This window comes from Rousettus aegyptiacus, unplaced genomic scaffold (genome assembly GCF_014176215.1).
Source record: "Rousettus aegyptiacus isolate mRouAeg1 unplaced genomic scaffold, mRouAeg1.p scaffold_m13_p_3, whole genome shotgun sequence".
Taxonomy (NCBI): domain Eukaryota; kingdom Metazoa; phylum Chordata; class Mammalia; order Chiroptera; family Pteropodidae; genus Rousettus; species Rousettus aegyptiacus.
This window is the reverse complement of record NW_023416306.1, coordinates 159,618,179-159,639,300: the sequence shown is the minus strand read 5'-3', so window position 1 is coordinate 159,639,300 and position 21,122 is coordinate 159,618,179.

The window sequence follows — 21,122 nt, the reverse complement described above, 5'->3', positions numbered from 1 at the left end:
AAATCCTAAAGGAAAATAAATGGTTTCCTTGAGATGTCTTTGATTCTAATTAAATAATTCAACTTGTGTCAATAAATAAAGCCTCATGATTACAAGCAAAAGGACTTGAAAGAAAGAATGTGAAAGAAAGACTACAGGAAAGTGTGACTGAGCTGAGATAAAGGAAAGATTTCAAACAGAAGAGTGTTATATACTGAAGTTACTCCTCTACAGAATTTGTAATGTTCTCTTCCAAGTTGTTCGGTGAGAATGTTTATTGTTTCATCTGCTTGGAACTTTTCCTTTTGGGGAATTAGCAGTCTTTTCATTTTGAGGAAATTGTCTCTATTCCGAAGATGTGAGAGTAGAGGAGGATACCCACTCACACATCATGAACCATGCACTGATGTGGGTTTTTGAGTAAAGGTGGGCCAATCAGAATCCATTTCAGGATTTTCTCAGTTTGAATTAAAGGAATAGGCTAAGGTCATGTCTGCTGGTGGCCATCAAAGATTTAAGCTTCTGAGGGGTGAGGTTCTGGATTATTCACGTGTTTATAAAGCTAGTGTCCTGAACAGTCATCATAGTGGAACGTGCATGAAAGGGGTCTTATTGATTTATTTTTCAATCATGACCTTCAACTAATCTGCCTAATATCCATTCCTTTTCCCCTAACATTTTAGATGTACTCTGTAATTCCCTGACTTTCTGCCAAATTTAGTGGAGTCCACCCAAGTCCACTTTGGAAGTTACTGTTGATATTTTATTTCATGTTCTTCTTTTGCAATTGGCTCGAGTTTGACTCACAGCCTTTCCTCTCATATTTCCTCCAGTTTTAAGACAGGTGATGAAATAGAGAAAGGCAAATACCTTTGATTGGTGTCATTGTCATCTTGTCTTGGCTGGGAATCCCTTGTTTAAAGAGAATTCTTCTGGGCCATATATGTGGGTTGTGCTCAGCCCTCTCTGAACAGCACTGTTCTTTGAATTGTGAGTTTTCTACTTTTCTTCCTATGTCCATAGCCTCTCCCCACAGGTCAAGCAACCTTCTAACGGGAGGTGCTGGAAACTTTGCTCCAGCCTGTTTCTTTGCAGACAGAAAGATCGTGTATGTCACGCATGCTATACTGTGGCAGGGAAAGGTACACTATTCTCACTTCCCTCCGTTCCACCACAGCTGCACCAGCCAGTCTCTGGCTTCTTACAGGCTCCTGGTGCCAAGGAGGAGCCACTGCTTTGGTTCATGTTGCCAACTCCTGAGGATACATGTCAGCTTCTCTTTAAAACCTTCCTTTTGAGCTCATGGTGGTAGCACCAGATGGGTCTTCACCAGATGAGGCTTCTCAACTCAGCAAATATGCAACTGTAGAGAAATGCCAGTTCCACGGTTCTGATAATTCTCCTGCTGCTTATCAAGTTCCGTGATGGTGTGTGTGGGGAGTCAGCTTTGGGGAGTTAGCCAGGAATCTGAGAAAATGAAAGAATTCTATCTGCAGAGGGAGAAATTTAAGCTAAACCTCAGGAAAAGCAGGAGCTAAAAGAAAGAGTAAAATCCAGGTTGCGTTTCTGTCTCTCGTTCTGATTGTTTAGAACCAGTTATATTTACCTCAGACTTCTCACGGTGAAGTGACATGAGCAGTAAGTTTTCCTTTTGCTTAAATAAGTTTGTATGTTTTAAAATAATGTAGTGTTTCTTTCTGGGAAGTCGTTTAAATGTGATTCTCTCTATAGTAGAACCGACTACAGCTAAACAGAATTGGGGGCACACGTCGACACATCAGCAGAGATTAAGCCCTAGGTATAAATAAATATAAGTAGCCTTTAACACGATGATTTAAAATGGGAATTGGGGCTAGGTATCTATTCTTTTTAAAAACTTTGTTTGTTTTTCTGAAGTTCAGAAATATTCAAAGATTTTCTAACTTAGCAAATTCATATCTGAAGATAGCATTCATAGTATTTTCTTCATTTTAAAGGTAAAAACATATGTCTTCTATACAAATGACTGCAGCTACATTATATAAGATTTCCATTTATTTTGAAACATAGACACACACAGACAGACAGACACACACACACGTAGAAATCAAATGTACCCACTTAGAGGTCAGAAAGGATATTCTGGGTCATCGAAACTATCACTGAATAAAACATACTTCAATGTTCTTCAAGCATTCACGGTAGTTAATTATCTAGTCTGGCCTTAGGAGTCTCCAGAGATCAGGTTCCTGCTGCCTTTTGTTCCATTACATATATCAAAGAGTTTGCATTCACATTGGCAGTAGAAGAGTTAGAGCAAGAAGGAAGAAGAAAAAACATTTTTTTCTCTGTATATGAAACATCACTTTGTTCTAATAAATACAGATAATACTTTAAAAGCCTGATCCCGTTACATCTTGTTGGGTTTCACACATTTCCCAAATTCCAAGCTACTGTGCGGGAGACTCAACAGCGCCAACACTTAGCTTGTGAACACTGAAGTCATATTAGATTCTGTAGCACTCACATGGTGAAGGTGCTCACATATTTTTCCCTGAAATATTTATTCAAATTTAAATCTAGTGAATCGATAGACTGAAAACAAATGCCTCAAAAATAAGACAATGTGCAGTTCTAAGTGAAAGGCCTGTAGGTCTGATGCCTGAAGCTTGTTATTTAAGTATATATAGACATCCAACAGTACCTGCTAAACTCCCTCTAACACTGTAGGTTCCGTAAGATGTTTTTCCTCACTGGATTATCCATGCCCCAATTTATTGTATTTGACTAGATAAGTGAGCCCACTCCCTTACAAATGGTAAATTCTCGGTTTCTGCCTTCATGTCCCTTTATGCTTATATATTCACATAGACAACTGTTATTACTTTTGTTAAACACACACACACGCACATGCACACACACACACACACACACACACACACACACACACATCTGTAATGGTGTCATTTTGCTAAAAGCCCATGATCCCAAATCTAGATTTAATACCTCATCTAATTGCAGTTTCAACCTCTTCCAAAAACATCTTAAAACCAACTGGTATGGAATTTTCTGGTCAGGAACCAGTAAAATAATCTGAACAGTTCAAAAATCCCACTCTAAAGCAAAGAAGATACTTCTTGCCTAAAGGGGACTATATTTTCTTCTACCAACATCTTTTTTTACTGCAAATATCTTTCCTTTCAAAAACAATTTGATTTCCCTTTATTTAGATCCCCATTATACTGATAAAGAATTCTGCCTCTTTGACGCTAAATCTTAAAAATAATTGATAATCTCCTCACTATAAAGACTGTGACTAGATTTGCAATTTGGATGAACTTGATATCAGGTCACAATGAAATCCAAACTTTAAAACAATCTCAGGATTTAAAAGAAACAAAACTTTTTCCTTATTTCCTTACATTCAAACATTAAACATAACCACATAAAAGTGTTCTCATGGTTGATGGAGAAGTTAGGATCCAGAGGGCATGTCTGGTTCCATGAAAGATGGAAAGTTAAAGTAAATAATAAATGTAGAAATTTAGTGCTTAAAAGCTTTCTCATGGAAATTTAAGGTGGCCTGTGCTCTGGGTCACAATGTTTTCTTTAATGGATTTTTTAGTAAGTAAGACAAGGAATGTATTATTACTGGACAATGTACCTATTTGTAAAAAAAAAAGTCTAGAGAAGGAAAATAAATTGCTTATTATTTGATCTTTAGAGCAAAGAACATTAATGATGGAAAAGGGCTTTGAGCTCTCCAAGTCTAACTAACACCTTTCTTCTACAAACTTTAAGGTGAACCCCAAGAAAGGGAGCTGTCTCTCTATAAGTCCATTTAACTAGAAATGTCACTTTTTCTTATGGTATACAATGACTCCTATCCAGTACATCACCTTGATTGCAAATATCTTAAGAACAATAAAAGCGATTATGAAACTTAGGCTGGTGTGAATTAATTTACTTTTTCAACTCTTTTCTCCAAATCTCTAAGCAAACCCAGAAGTCCTGTCTATATATTATTGATTTACCTATCTATGGAAATAGATAAGTAATAGGGAAGTAATTTTTTAAAAAAAAGTAAACAAAAAGTTATTTTCTTGATTTCAATAAGACTTTAGTTTTCAAAGAACCAATTGAGATAATTAAAAATAATCAATTGGGATCTTTATGTCTTCTTATTCCTTTTTGTCTGCTCATCTTTTCTTTCCTTGAATAATTTTCATCCAAAGCCATTAGGTCTGGCTGAGCAAGGAAGAGTTTGAAGAATATAGTGGCACTATGATGGCCAAAAGTGGAGCATAAAGTCCAGTGAGGGTGAGGATGTCTCCACTTGGAGACGCTGGCAGCCCATCCACGATGAAGAAGGCAGCCACATGGATGGGCAGATGATGTAGTGAGAACCCAGGCAGGGTGAGGAGAGAGTTCATACGTGTACAAGGGCAGTGTTAGGCTCAGAGTGGAATAAGGAGTTTGTACTCACAGAGGGGTGTTCTGAGGGAATCTTCATCCCCAGCTGCATGAGAAAATTGTCCCCACAGAAAAATAGGGAAATATCAAAAACTAATTGACGCATGGTGTTGGTTTGAAGTTGGGGCTTGCATACTCGGGATATTTATTTAGCTCTACTATTTAACATAAAGATAGTCAAAGAATTATTTGAGAAGAATCAGACTTATATTAAATCATGGATATTCTCTGAAGCTGGTATGTTGAAGGAGGAAAGTTCTAGAATTCATCAAAGAGCAATGAATGCTAACTTTTCCCCATGGTGCTAGTTCTTCCCCTGGTGGAGGATGAGATCAGGGGCAGGCCCGAAGGTTATCTGTTATTGTCAGATAGTAGAAACGTTATTCCAGTTACTTTAGTCACCAAGCAGCCTCAGTTCTGTAATTAATATGTCTCGCTCAGGGTTATAACAACAATTCTGAACCTTACTCAGAATTAACATTCCTTTCGTGGCTTCGCCCCTCTCACTGCCAATCCTTCTCAAAGCTCAGGCCTGGCGTAGACAGGAAGCCATGCATAGGAAACATGAGCATGCTCGGCTTGCCTTCTTTGTTTTTCACCCCTGCCACGCCCGTCACGCACAAAGCTTCTCCCCAAATCACCAACTGCATTCCGGCCTCTCCATGGCCTCTCCACGGTAGAGGTAAGGAGCGTGCGGAATTGTTGACAGGAGGACAAGGGATCGACTTGACGCTTTTGGGAGCACGATTTCTCTGGGCTAGGTAGAGTTTTAAAGCCGACCCTTTTTGAGGGGTACTGTTTTGTTTCCACAGAGCTCCTCCCATTTCTGGGAAGCTCTCTGCAGATGGGACACACTCTGGCTGTCTGCTTATCTTTGTTCTCAGACCACTTCCAAGCAGCTTCCCTCTCACAGGGTCCTATTGCCCCCTCCAGGCGGCTTTCTTTTGCAAGGACACCAAAGGAGGCTCTAGAATGATTTACTCGCTCCTGTATTTTTCTTCTGTCTCTCTCTCTTTCTCTCTCTCTCTCTCTCTCTCTCTCTCTCTGTTTCTCTCTCTCTCTCTCTCTCTCTCTCTCTCTCTCTCTCTCTCTCTCTCTCTCTCTCTCTGTCTTTCTCTCTCTCCATGTCTATGTCTGTGTGTCTCTCTCTCTTCTCTCTTCATCAGGAAACTTTTATATTGGTCTATAATTGAAACAAGTGCCAATTTTATTCTGCAGAATAAAACTAAGCTGCAGTTAGTCTCGCTTATGTGATTGCTCAGCTATGACTCAGTCATCATCAGTTTAGTAGTTATCCAAATTCCAGAGGACACAATCCAGACTCTACAACTGGTCCCTTAGGTTTGGGGTGAGGAGGGCGAGTGTCTCCTGACTTTCTCCGTGAGAGGGGATGAGGAAAGTGCCAGGATACTGCCAAAACTGTTTCTCAATTTCCTTGGCCATTATAATTGAACAATTTTATAATGTCGAGAGGGTCATATATTTAAAAATAAATTATAAGCTACCTTGTTAGTGGGGATAGTTATTGCAGTTTGCACAATATTTTGCTTTCCAGCATCCCCACATAGTTCTTCTCCTCTGTACCTTTCGAGGTGGCAGGATTGTCCTCCTAACTCTTCTGTTGGTTGGCAGAGCTGTATAATTAATTCTGACCAGTAAGTTATAAGTAGAAGTGACAGGTATCATAAGTAAGCAGGAGTATATAACACCACACAAAATTTACCAGGGCCTTCTTTCTCTCTGATGTGACAAGTGGCAGTGTTCTGGATAAAGGCCTTGCCGCCAGCCTGGATCTCAGGGTAGAGAGGCTGACGAAGAAATCTCAGGCAACATTTGGAAACATATAGCTTGAGCAGGAAACTAACTTGTGGTTGAGCCACTGGGAGGAAGGTCAGTCTTTACTGCAGTGTAACCTTATCAGCCCTGACTGATTTAGAGTTTTTGCTCAGGGCCTCGCCTTGGGATGGGGGAGCACTTGCACTGATGTTTCTTTCTGCTACTATTGAGGCCTCAGTTGAAACTGAGGCAAAGAGCCCCATTTAACATTCTTCAGGCTCTTATCCTTGTGGATGACAGCACAACATGGACCCTGGAGACGCAGGGCCAGGTTTCCAACCCACAGCACGCCATTTACTGGCTCTGTGTCCTTGGGCAAGTTGCTTGACTGCTCTGTGCCTCAGATTTCTCACTTGCTTCAAACAAGGGTAATTACAGTTTTTATCTCATAGTTTGTTATGAAAGTGATTATTAATAATTTTAGTAAGTTTTGATTAATACCTGTCACGTAGCAAATTACTAGCAAGTCTGATAGTAAATTATTAGTAAGTTTGATTAATGCTTGTCACATAGTAAATCATTAGTTAGTCCGATAGTTTAAATTTCCATCTCTTCCTAGCCAAGTACAGCTGAAATGGCTCATAACTCTGTTCTCTGTTCTGCTCACTGCTTTGCTGAGGTCTGTCTCTTCCTGTCTGTACTAAAAGGCCACAGTTTTGAGACAGAGCATTTATCACTACTTAAGGAAGGTTCTTAATTTCTTTATCCAATAATTGCTCATAGTTCCAACCTCCAACGATTTCCAGTCCTCAACAAAACAATTTCTCCAACTCTTGCCGCTGCGAGTTCTATTTACACAGATCTGCAGAAGACAGGAATACAGCAAGCTTCCTTACAGTACGCTCTGAAAAATGCTGCTGTATTATGAAAATTGAACTCATTTTATATTTGTGTTGCTGTATCTATGAGGTACCTAGCTTTGATCACAAGAGAGGATAAATTACGCTATATTTGTGGTGGGGTGGGGGGTGGCTGGAGATGAAGCAACTTTCTGAATTGTTATGACAATCCGAACAAAGTTTTCCTATTTTAATTTATTGAAATTATTGATATTATTGACATATCGACTCTCTTTGCAATGTTGCCAAACATGCTCTGGCTGCATCTGGCTTGTGTTGTGACTATCTAAAGGTTTCATGACTAATATCCCATAGATGAGGTAAGGGTGGCTCTAGTATGCTGGGATTTGTTCAATGACATGCGTGTTGGCAGGAAATGGACAAGCAGGACAATGGTTGAGTCTCTTTTTGGATATGGTGGTTCTGTTTAGGATCCAATATATTATTTGTTGTTTGTACACTCTTAGCAACCCCCACTTCTACTACAGTGACTCTCAGAATGTCATACTTAGAATAGTATACTTGACAAAAATTATAGATGATTTTACGGTAGTTTAAGAGGAATACAATTTCTTGTGTGACTTGTAAAAATATCTTTCTCTTTCTCCGCTTTTTATGTAGGAACTTAATAGAAACATTTCCATGAAATCTGAGATAACCTTGGAATGAGTCTACTCTCTTAGAGTATATGTTCTCCTTGGACATTTATTAGGACTCCGACATTTTATTCTGCTGTAAATTTTGTTACTATCCTATTCTTTACAACCAACTTTTGAAAGTTTAATGTCAATTCCTAATTTGACTTTAAACTTGGCAAGTTTTTGAGTGCATGTGACATAACATGAGCTTCAACTTCCCTCATTAATCTTTCCCGCTTTTGCTGAAGTCCTCTGGGAAGCAAGAAAGATGAGGTGCGTTGACATCAATTGTAATTGTTATTTGTGGGAGGGAGATATGCTTTGATTCTTGTTGAAAGCAAGCTCTATATACCTTTTAGGTGAGAAACAGTACAAAAAAATTCATATGTAGGAGGTAAACCTCAAACAGGTTAAGGTCATTGGTTTGTATGTTCTCTGAATAAAATGGTTCATTTACTCAGTATTGTCTCAAACATGCAATCGAAGACAAAATAAGTGATAGCTCTATGTTTTATGAACATTTCAGCAGAGAGTTTGGATTTCCAAGGCTAAAACTTGAGCTTCTGGAAGAAGTAAAATGCCTCTCTTGCTCATGGTTGAATGCTTGAAATTCACAATAGGTCAGAATCATATAAACTTATACCTGGGTTTTCCTTAAGAAATAATTTTACATTTGAACAGAAACAATAATAAAGACCTGGTAAACAATAATAATTGCCACAAATACTATCTTTATCTGAAATAAAATCAAATTTTTAATCCATACAACAAAGATATCATGTGAAATGAATCTATTAAACAAGGTACAAATAGTAACCAACCACAAACCTTATTCTAATGTGAAAGTGTGTTATAATTTATGGTACAAATTTCTTATTTTATTCCTTCATAAATCTGGCTTCAATTTTAACACAGTAAATCAGAGACATTCTTTTATCAGGGTTAAGAAATTCGAAAAAGTTTTCTTGGGTAGATTTTGATAAATATCACTGGGGGAAGTTTGAGAGACTAAAGAGCATTCTAAATCTTTATACAAAAGTGATCTGATTTGATTCCTTTCTGAGTCACAATAAATTGATCTTTAGAAACCAACATGTACCTCTCTAGAGACCTTCAATTTTATCTATCACTTTCTCCCATGCTCTTAACTTTATATCTTTCCTTTTTCAATATTATTCCTTATATTTCTTAAGAACTTAATTTTATGACAGATAATCTAAGTAAGTGGACACTGCGTCTGAGACCCTGAAGTAGGTACTATTATTATCATTTTCTTTTTTTTACCGATGGGGATCATGATCTTTGTGAGGCTAAGCAACTTCCCTAATGTCCCAAAGCTAATGGTGACCCTTATACTTAAGTTCAGATATACCTATAGCCAAAATCTAGGCTCTTACTGCTTTACTATTATACCTGCTAAAGGTTCAGTTTTATTTTAATGCACTATTTGTTTAAAATCTAAGAACTAAGAAATGTCCAAATAAGGCAACTTAGAGACTTTAATATGTTTCGAAGTGCATGTCATGTTTTCTAAATTAATATAGTCACCATCATCCTCATTTCACTAGTTTAATTTTTATGGTCTACTTTCCTTTCATCATTTGGCTCTTACAGCTTGTAAGACTATCCTGTAAACCTCGTAAACTGATTTCTTTTGTTATCCACAGGTTTTGGTGAAGGTATTTGTAAGTTCTAGCCTGGCTGCCCAGCTCTGATGTAGAAAGCTAACATCCGGGATGCAGACAGGGAAGAAATAGCCTCCAGAGTCCAGTGTGAGAGCAGCTCACTGTTAACTGGTGATGACCTTTAAGTGGTAGCTGAATCGCAGATCAAATTTCCTGTTTGTGAGAGCCATTGCCCCACGGTCTGAGTAGAGAGTCTTTACACTCACCTACTAGGTGATTATCATTTCCAACCTCATTTTTCACACAAAGAAATCCAGGCTTAGTTAGTTATTGCAGCTTATGTAGGTTCACTTGGTACATGGCATAGGTGAATTTCTGTACCAGTTGTTTCTGAATCTGAATGAATTGCAAAGAGCTCCCAACGCCACATGAGACATACTGAAATAAGAATCAACATGAGGTCCAGCAGATATATGAGAGGGGCCAAAGCAATAGTCTTGCTCCTCTGGGTTAGACCACCAAAACCATGAAAAGGGAATAGATGACCAAAAGTAAACTCTCACCTACCGCTGAGAAATCACGAACCGATATTTACCATATACATTGCTCACATACTGCTCATATTCACCTTAATGCATTTATTCAATTTAACCATATTTTGGTTAAATTGTTGTAGAAAACTAGAAAAATAACTATAATATTATTAATTATTAATCTGGGAAAGAAAAAGATTAAGCTGAATCCAATTATATGTGGAAACAAATAATTTTCAAAAACGTGTGGAACCGTCTTTTCAAAACTTGAAAACCAAATAATTCGACTTTATCATTTTGTATGTGAGTTTCTATTTGTTTATTTATAAAATAGCTATTCATGAGAGATCTACATCCTGTGGAGTGACTGCGGATGTTTAATTGCCTGCCCGCAAGCAAACCATTACTGCATCGTAACTTTATTATAGTGTGCGGAGAAAATGCTATAAGTAGAAATAGTTTTTAAGTAAAGTTTTACACCCTATTTTGCAACAAATTCCCCTTCCATCTTAAATAAATTTATTTTATCTAACATTGCTTTTCTCTCATATGGGAAAATCTGTTTATTGTGCTTTACTTGGTGTACCTAGTTAAAAGTCAAAAGAAAGAAGATATCTGCTTCTGTCTCTCACTTTTCACATGTAGAAATACAGAATGAGCTTGTTAATACACAAATGATTAACTGTACGAATCATACATATGTTAATCAATCATTAGGTAATGGTTAGGGTGGTGATGTAGTATTTCCTGAAATGTCAATATCCTTTTGGTGGCTTAACTTATCATATTCCTTCTGTTCAAAACAGCAAACTGTGATCTTTTCTTTATGTTCATTTGTATTCAGCTTTTTAATCTCTCTCCCTCTATCTTGGCACAAGTAACAGGGATCAAACATTTTCTGATAATCATCTGAAATCAATTTTATACATATATATTTTATTCTTATCTTAGTAGTCTTTTAATTGATGGTATTTAAAAAAGTGTAAAAAGTGGAAGAGAAACTAGGAGAAAGTTAATACATAATTGTCTGTTTGTAGTTTTACTTCCTAAAGAACCCACAGTCACACCCTCCTGCCAAAGGAACTATAGAATGTTCGTTTGTTTATATTATTGAGGCCAATGTAATTTTTAAGACTCAGGCTAAACTAGTGTTCAACTTCATTAAATTTAGGTTTTCACTTTCCTTGCTTTCTATCAAGCATCTTTTAATGAGGTATGGTGTGGAAAAATTTAGACAAAAATAAGTTTGACAGTACGATAGCTTTCCTAAATGATACCAGTTCTAAAAAAAAAAAAAAAAAAAACACACACACACACAAAAAAACATGGTCAGCAAGAAATAAATGGGCTAATGTAACTAAAAAGACAAGTTTTTAGTATGAGAATTGTTTCTTTACTGCCATCATTTCTCCACTTTTTAAAAGATTTTAATTAAAATATAGCTAACATGCAACATTAAATTAGTTTCGGACAGATGCCATAGTAATTCAATGTTTATACACCTAAAGAAGCAATCACCATGATAAGTCCAGGAACAATTTGATGCTGTACAATGCTATCACAATATTACTGGCCATATTCCCTATGCTGTCCATTACACTCCCATGAATTATTTGCTCATCTGTCATTTCTAACAAAATCCCTGGCCACCACTTCCTTCATTCAGGTACCCATCCACCTCTAAAAAGTCTTTTAAGTCTCCTTAGTCCCTTTTACTGGTGCTCTCAGACCCTGCTGACCCACCCTAGGAATCACTAAACTGTATCATTTCTCTAACCCCATAAAAAAAAAACCTGGCAATGTATAACTTTACTTAAAAAAAAAAAAAAAAAAATGGAAATAGACCATAGACATAGACAATAAGTAGTAAAAAAAAAAAAAAAAATAGCAATAGAATTTCAGAAAAGAATTGGCTCCCATAGTAATAAAAAAGTTACACTCAATAAAAATAAACAATATCTTACAGTTGAGTATCAGTTTTTAGTTTAATAAGAGACAATCTTGATAATTTGATGATAACCATGGCAATTGCCAAAGTGGAAATCATCTGTGAAAGTGATTTTTGTGGCAGTAGGAATTGATATAATCAATTTAATTTCAATAGCTTAACATTTAGATGTTAATATAGGAATTTCAGTTCCCAAAAATTCATGCAAAGAAAGAAGTATTAACATCCAATACGTCATTTCTGTAATAAATAATGAAAATGAATAAAATAAAAGGAAAAATATACAGTGACAATATTTGTATGAATTTCAAAGCATCAACTTTGTTAGATATTATGCACTTTACAACATGGAAGAAAAGTGTATTCAGAGTGGCAGGTTCAAAGATCAATTTAAGTACCTGTTTGATAGGTATTATGTTAAATGCATTCACTTTTATATTCTCATGTAATCCTTAAAATAACCATTTAAAATTTTCCAAAACCAAAACATGCACTAAATTTTATTATACACTATGACAAACAATATCTACATATTTGTTTGAATGAAGGACTCAAAAAAGCAACTTAGGTAAATACATATAGCTTTATTCTGTTATGCTAAAAATGTGGTGGTTTTTCCTTTCAAAATTCTCTTTCATGTTCTTGTAAACCTATTTTTAAAATGTGAGAGAAAATAGGGCAAGAGAAATAGAAACTCGGTAAAAAATACTGTTTGTTTGGTTTTTTTTAGAGCCTAAAATGGTAATTGGATAAGTGTAGGTAATGACAGCAGCCATGGATGTCTAAACAAAAGTAATAAAAAACAGAAAAAATAGTTTTGTCTTAGAGAAAATAACAGCTTCGTTAGAGAATCATCTTATAGAATATTGATAAATACAAATGGCCCGTTTAAATTTTCTTTCTGCAACGTGATTACGAGGACTTGATTTTGTTTTTGCATCAGTTAAAACAATCAATTAAAGAAGAAATATACTTGAAAACATAAAATATCACAGAGGATTCTTTTGGAGGTAGTTAATTAATTGCTTGAAAAGATCTGAAACAATTCACCTATCATGAACATATTTCCAACCAAGATAGGTGAATTGTTTCAGATTTTTTCAAGCAATTAATTAACTACCTATTTAACATATTGTGGAACTTCATCTTTTGAAGTCAAAATCTTCTTTTACATTTGGACCCTAAACAAGGCCAAACATCACCTTATATGTCAAAGCCTGACCATGGCAATTGCCAAAGTGGAAATCATCTGTGAAAGTGATTTGAGGAGAATGCCAGGCATGAGAAAATAAGAACTACTTTCTAATCATAGAGGAATAAAGAAAAATAAAAGACCGTTTTTACAGGTTGCTCAATTGTAGTTAAGATCAGTGGAAAAAGCAAATATGAACTGATAAGTCGATATTAATACATTTCTTTATCTAATTCTTTACTATTCTCTTAAAAACAGAATTATTCCTCTTAGACAAAAATTTTGGAAAGTCTTTTTATCTGCAACAAGGTGAATCAGAAAAGCACTTGAATCAGGAAAGGTTAAAAAGATTGTCGAGTGGGCAATATTGCTCAAAGAAAATGTGTATTTTTGGCAGAGAAGAGGGTATTATTAGGAATAGAGTAAAAGTCCAGTGAATCTAGCAGTCTGAGCAGAGGTCACTCAGACCTTCTGGAAAGAAAGACAAAAAATAAGGAGGAAGCATCCAAAGAATGGTTACATTCTTACAATCACACCATGTTAGAGCAGCTAAAAGCAGAGGTGAATTTTGACATAATGGAACAAAAGCTTTGATAGAGATTGAACTGCACATTCTGTACCCCCAGTTTCTCTGGTATTGAGGTAACCAGTTTCTCTAAAATGAGTAAAACTACATTAAAATGAGGGGAACAATAACTGAAAACAGAGCCATATAAGTTTCACAGAGATTCTTCCTGAAAAAAATTCTGGGGAAAGTTTAGAGGGGTTTACCTTAAAGGATGTAAAATCACGGATAAAGTTTTTCTGTGATTTTAGGAAAATTTCTGGGTTCAGCCATTTTCTCTCTTGCCCTACTTTATGCAATTAATAATTTTTAGAGTTAAGACCTACCTGCATTGTTTCACTTTGTCTGCTTATGGATATTGCCACCTGGAAGCAATGATGAACTATAAGAAAAAGTGGTAAGCATGAGGGATGTAGCAAAACAAAGCATAAAAACAAAAAAGGACAAATGTGTTCTGCTCAATATTTAGATAAACAATGGATATATTCTTAATGTATGTAAATCATAAATATATAGTAAATCATAAATCATAAACAGAACACATTTACACTAAAAAACAATTTGTTGCTTATCCGAAATTCAAATTTAATTGGGTGTCTCTTATATTATCTGCCAACCCTTAAAAGGAGACATGTAAAAATAGCCTTGGAGCCTGGCGATAGCTGGGCGTGCTGGGATTCTGGTATTTGCTCACCTGAAACTAGCAGTGAAGCAGAGTTAACAGAGGTCATCTAATAAATAGCACGCAAATTTTAATGGGCCTGAAAAATGCCCAGGGTTCCTCCAATGATAGAACTCTCTTTCGTGGATTCTGACTTGATGAGTCTGGGGGCAGGTGTTGGTATATGGTATCTATATTGTAATAAGCACTCCAAGTAAATCTATTACAAAACATTTTGGGCTACATTTTGAGAAAAAATAATCTAGTCCAACATACCTTTTTTAAAAAATAAGAAATATTCCCAAGGAAATAAAATAATGCTCTAATCTGTCAATATTTATTGTATTACAAATCAAAACAAAAAAAATAAGTACTTAATAATTCATTAGCAATAACAATAAGACCATTTTTTAAGAAAAAAAGCATATAAAACTATACTTTCAAAATAAAAAAGTAATTTAGTGAGAATTGTGTTAGTTTTTGTTTATCTTTTTACAAATTGCTCTAATGTATTTTTAATAAAGACAACTGTATTGTCATATCTTTTTCTGAATTTAATATTTTAATATACTATTTGGTTAAGTTATATAAAGAAAATTTGACATCGCATAGATATTTTAAAGGCCTTTTCAGTTAATAATAGATATTCTTTTGAAAAAAACTAAATGGGCAGCAATCTTCCTACTAACTCTTAAATAAATAACTCTGTTCGATAATATTTTCCAGGAAATCAAACTTTTAATGTAAAATGTGGGAAAGTGTTAAATAATGCAATATTTTTATAAGCCTTTTTCTAGAACTTAAAAAATCAAATGTGTAAATGTTAAATGGGAGATTCTAACAGCAAAAAATCATTAGATTTTATTAGGTATGTATAACTTACCTAAGAATGAAATATAAATACGTATGTATGTAGCTGTGTCCATACAAATGCATGTTTTTCTGTTTTATATATGAATGAATATGTGCATATATATTTGTATAGATATTCATTGTTTGTGTGTGTGTATAAAATGAAATGTTATTTTTCTGTTTTGTTCCTGTCACCAAAGACGTAGAGTCTTGCTCCTCAAATTAGGTTTTTTTCTAAATACGAGAATGAAGTTGGTAAATTTACAATAAAGAAGCACTTTAAAAAAGCTTTTATTTTATACCACAATATTTAAAGTGCCTTAAATGTGTCCTGTCCTATATGATGTCTCTGTTCTATCAATTTTAAGAAAAAAGTAAAGAATCCAGATGCTGAAAGTATACAGAAAAACTAATATTTAAGAGTGAATTCCTTAGATCTATTACCCCATTGTTCCAAATACAATACTGTGAAATGTTGATGAGCTAATAGTATTTTCGCCCTGAGAATAAAAAGGCTGAGAGGGGCAGGGGCGGGGAAGAATTCTTACGATCATCCAGAATTAGTTGTGGTAGATAATTATTCCCTAGTCTTTGTATCTTAATCCATACTGCTCTTTCCAGGAGGTGATGAAAGACAGGCAAGGGCAAACTGGTTATAAAGAAATATCTAAAAGCACCTTGCAGAATGCAATATCCTAGCCTTCATTTATTCCTTCTCTCTTTCCGTCTCTTATGCTTTGTTCCTTACTTCAGTTCTCTTTTATCTTGCACCATCCTCATACCTCATCCTCTCTATCTATCTCTCTATCTCTCTATCTCTCTCTCTCTCTCTATCTATCTATCTATCTATCTATCTATCTATCTATCTATCTAATTATCTATCTATCTATCATCTTTCTATCTATATATCATCTATCTATCACTTATCATCTGCCTCATTATTTATGTACTTATTTTCCTTCAGCTCTCTTCTGCCTTTGTGTGGTGTTCAGGTGTAATGGGGTTTTCTATCCCTTTTGTCTAGAATAGGCACATGTGGTCAGTAAGGACTACACATGGAAGGTGAGTAGCACGTAACATGTAACTCACAGCCATCAACACGATGACCGGCTTTTCTTGCATGTATATGTACTAGCAAATATTGTGAGTGCTCAAATTAATAAACAAATTGTTCTAATGTACCAGTTTTAAAATATGAATATTTAATTTTAAACAATCATCATTACTATATAATTAGAGAGACTAGAAAATTTAATTAAAATAATATTTTTGGGGAATCAAAAATATCAGGAATGGATAGGTATGTACATGAATATGCATGTTTGGTATACTGTAATCATATGTATTGTATCGGCACTGAACAAAAGGTAACTTCTCTGACAAGCTTGATTGAGGTTTACATAGAAAGAAGCTAGAAAAAATGTATTCAAGTAGATCAAGGAAATGGGTTGATAATCTTGATTTACAACTTTGAAAACTGCTGTTCGGAGTAACCACTTATACCTCTAGGAGACTGTAAATTTTTACAAACTTTCTGGAAAACAGATAGGAAATATGTCTTAAGAGTCCTAAAGGTGTTGATTTCCTTTGGCCATATTAGATCCACTTTTTAAAATTTACCTTAAGGCAATATTAAAAGTAGGAAGATTTCTGTATGAGAATATTAATTGTAGTATTTTTTTGTAATACCAAAGAAAAAATAATTGTAAACTTACTCAATAAAAAGAATATTTTAGATAAAGTATGAACTATCCAAGTGATTGAATATCATGCTGCCATTGAACACCTGGTTTTAAAAGATTATTATGAATTTAAAATAGATATATAGATGTGTGTATGAAGTGTATGAATATATATTTATGTGTGTGAGTGTGTAATAGTATATATATATGTATGTGTGCATATATATATATAAATACACACATACATATTGGTTTAGTTAAAATACGCATTACTTAACAATGTAATTTTCATAGATGAGTTGTAAGTGTGGATATTAATTTGCATGGAAATAAGACTGATAAAGTATATACCAAAATACTAATAATTGATATCTCTCGTTGATAACAGTCTGGTTACTAAAAGCGTCATATATTTTTACAATCTCAAATTATTTACAAGAATCCAATATCGTCTTATAACTAAAAAGTAAAATTACACCAAAAAAAAGTCTTATATATGTAACATTTATTTTTCCAAACTCCATTGTCAGCTTTCATCAGTGATTTCCGGTCTCAGTGCAGTTCAGTAAATGAGGGAGGATGTTAAAACCACTTTCAAAGTCACTCTTTCAGCTACATTCTTTGGGGCTTATTAAGGTGATAAACACCTTTGGCCAACGCTGATGGTCAGCAACATTCTCAGCAAAATCAAACATTCCTGCTATCTTGTGTGTTTTTTTTTTTTTATGTGTATGAAACAGAGGCTAACCAAGCAGCTCAGTTGTGTCCCTTCAGGTCGTCCCCACATAGTTCATCCTCATACTAAGTTAAGCCCAGGTATGTTTTAATAACCTTGGAAGTGGGAACTCTTTTGCACCATTCCCATACCCAGCCCGTCGCTGTATGTTTTGGCAGAGGCAAGCTTCTTTCTGAGGAAAGAGAAATATTTCCATTCTTTAATAAGTCATTTCAAGTTTCCTGTGATGTTATAAATAATCGGGCAAACAGCCGGCTTTATTCTGCTTAATTTGATGTGGCAGATTTGAAACGTCGAAAAGTTCACTCTCAGAGTAAGTCGTTCAACTGGACTCTGACCAATACTCTCCTTCCTGATGGAATCAACTTTATCATCAGGCTCACTCAGGAAGACAGCTGAGGCCATTCCTGGTCTTCCCAGGCACTGACTGATAGAGAAGTCTGAGCTGGCTGCTCAGGCTGTAAGCACGAGGTCAGCCCTTCCTGGGTTTTCCCTAGGGAATAGACAACTAGCGTGACAAACTTAGCTGATATACCTGTTATTCAGAGTGAGGAGAAGGAGACTATAAGAAAACAACATTGAAATTAGAGTGAGAGTAATTGGAAGAAAAATAATTAAATATCAGTTTAAGGTAAACGTTTCTATGAAAGAGACATATTTTAATCTTCCGGCAACAGTCTGTTTCAAACATCTTTTCACGACCAAGTTGAAGGGCTGATTTACACTTTGGAAATCAGCAGAGAACTAAAATCTGGCTGAACAAATGAAGGTCACCTGGAAACAGTGATGAAAGATAAAACTACCATAAATTCAGATGCTTGGCCAAGATTTTTAAATCTGTTGTAAAAGCTAAAAGGGCATTTTGCCAATTAGTCTGATTTCTAATGTGATATTCTTGTTTTTATTCCTTTGCCCTATATTTACAAATCAAACATACACTGATGAAATATCTCAAGTGTGGTTTGCATTGATTTGGAAAAGAGTCATTTATTTAAAGAGGAAAAATAATTATTGAACTTGACTTAATGAGTTTGAATATTAAGCAATTTCCTTTAATAATGCATTTGTTTAAAGTACACTGTTTATAGCTCATCTGGTCTTATTTTTTAGATTTGTATTTTATCCAAATCTGACCACCTTTTCTTCTCAGTTTCTTATTATTTTTAAGTCTGTTCATGTTTCAATTAAGATCGTTTTAGGAAATGTTTTCTGGAAATTAACGTATAAAGCTGATTAGGACTGGCTGAAACCAAATGTGAGATGAGAAATCAGGTTTTTCAATTCAATTAATGTTCAGATTGTATGTATTTGCAATTTTCTTAGAAGCAATAAATAAAGTAAATAAATAAATAAATAAATAAATAAATAAATAAATAAATAAATAAATGGTAAATCCGTTGTTTGTGAAAATACAAAATAACTTGCGCATCCTAGTCCTCATTTGAATATTTACTTTCCTTAACGAATGGTACTTTTGCTTTGAGAAACACGCTGTAAATACCGTGTGCTAATCCTGCGCATGGAGAAGCAAACACATATTGGGGCTGCACAGAGCCATTGAGAGGCAGGCCAATCCTTCTGGATTAAGGGCTTGGCCTCTTTGCCACACAGTCCTTTTATCTATGGTTTCCTTTTTCCACAGTGACTGAGTGCTAACTTCTCTAATACCTTGCCCGGCAGAACCAGCTCCACCACCATCCGGGCCTCATGCATCTGAAACTGCTGTGTATTAGGCAGTTGCCATTTTTTCCTTTGCCTTCCTCTCCTGCCTGGTTATTTCTTGTTGACGCTGTCTCGGTATTTTACAAATTTTACAAGGTTAGGGAGTGCCTCAGATTCCTAGAGCTACTGTCACAAAGTATCACAAACCGGGTGGCTTGAAACAATCGAAATATATTGTCTCACAGTTCTGGAAGCTACAAGTCTGATATTAAAGTATCGACAGAGACATCCTCCATCTGAAATCTGTAGAAAATTACTCTTTGCCTCTTTCTAGCTTCTGGTGGTTTGCTGGCAACCTTCGGTATTCCTTGTCTTGGAGTTGCATTAACTTTAATCTCTGCCTTCCTTGTCACATGACATTCTCCTTGTGTGTCCCTGTTTTCACATGGTGGTCTACTTATACATATTAGAATAAAGGCTCACCCTACTCTAGCATAACCTCATCTGAACAAATTACATCTGCCACAACCCTATTTCCAAATAGGTCACATTCTGTGGTACTGGGGATTGGGAATATAATAATTTGGGGCAGAGGAACCAAGTAAACCCATAATAGGTAGTGAACAGGCAGTATGTATAATTCCAGATAATGTTGCTTTAAAAAGAGTTTGTCAATAATTATTCATTGATAGATTTAATAACTATACATTGATAGATTAACTTACTTTTAAATTTCGAGCAATAATAATTTCTTGTCATAACTCTATGGGAACAGCAATAGCACTATTGAACACATCCTATAGATCTAGCCTTGAGATTTCTTCCTGTGCAAACATTCTCTAACTTTTAAACTTTTTCAAACTACAGGGAGACAGGGAAAAAGTCATCTCATGTAATGCTCTCAGGTTTGGAATCAGCTGAGAGGACCTTGTTTAAGAAAGTCAGTATAAATTTTAATTGAATATGCTTAACTGAAATATTTAAATAAGAAGTTGTTGGCCTAAATAGATCAAGTGACAGATAAAGGCAAATGTAATAAAGATGTCTCTGGAACAAGCATTTTTGTTACTTAGGAAGGCAAAGAGTAAATACAATTTATACTACAAAATGTTACATTTCTAAACTTCTGGGATTCTTTTTTTTTTTTTTTTTTAATTTCTTTGCTGGTAATCTACTAAGATAATGGTAGAGTGTCATAATTTCTTATTAGTTTAACCATGAGAAAATTTATTTAAAATGTCCAAGTATTCTATGATGCTCTAAGCATTTTTTGACAATTAACAAATCCATCTGAGAAAAATATTTGCTTCTACGTAGGGCCACATAGAAATCCCAAAGAAGTTCTAGCAATTCTAAACTGTCTCAATTTAGTAAATTTAACCAAAATTTCTTAACTCTATTAGAGTTCAGTCATTGTTTGATATTGGCAATTTAAGAAATTGAATGAAATACTATAATTTCTGTAAGTTATAATTCCATAGATCCATGTGTAGAACTAGCTTTGTAAGTAGCCTGAAATAAAGGCTTTTTCATATTACAAATGCAGTGAACAAAAGGCAAGAAGATCTTCATTTGCACTGGATGGATCAGAGAAGAAGAAGGTGAATGCCATTGAATAAGTTAGGCGAGGTCACCATGACATCCCCAAAACGCAGTAGCATAGCACACATACACACACACGTCTGCTCTTCATTCATGATGGGCTTTCACTTTGGTTCAGCTTGGTTGGCAGGCTGTGTTTCAGGGCTTCCATGACCACCAAGACACACACAGAGAAAGAAACATGGAAAATCACTCCATGGCTCTTAAAATTTCAATCCAGAAGGACCCATGTCACTTCTGTTCAAATTTCTCTTGCCAAATAGACTCATGAGTTAATTGAGTCCACGGCAAAATATGAAGCATGTGAGAGGCAGCAGGGG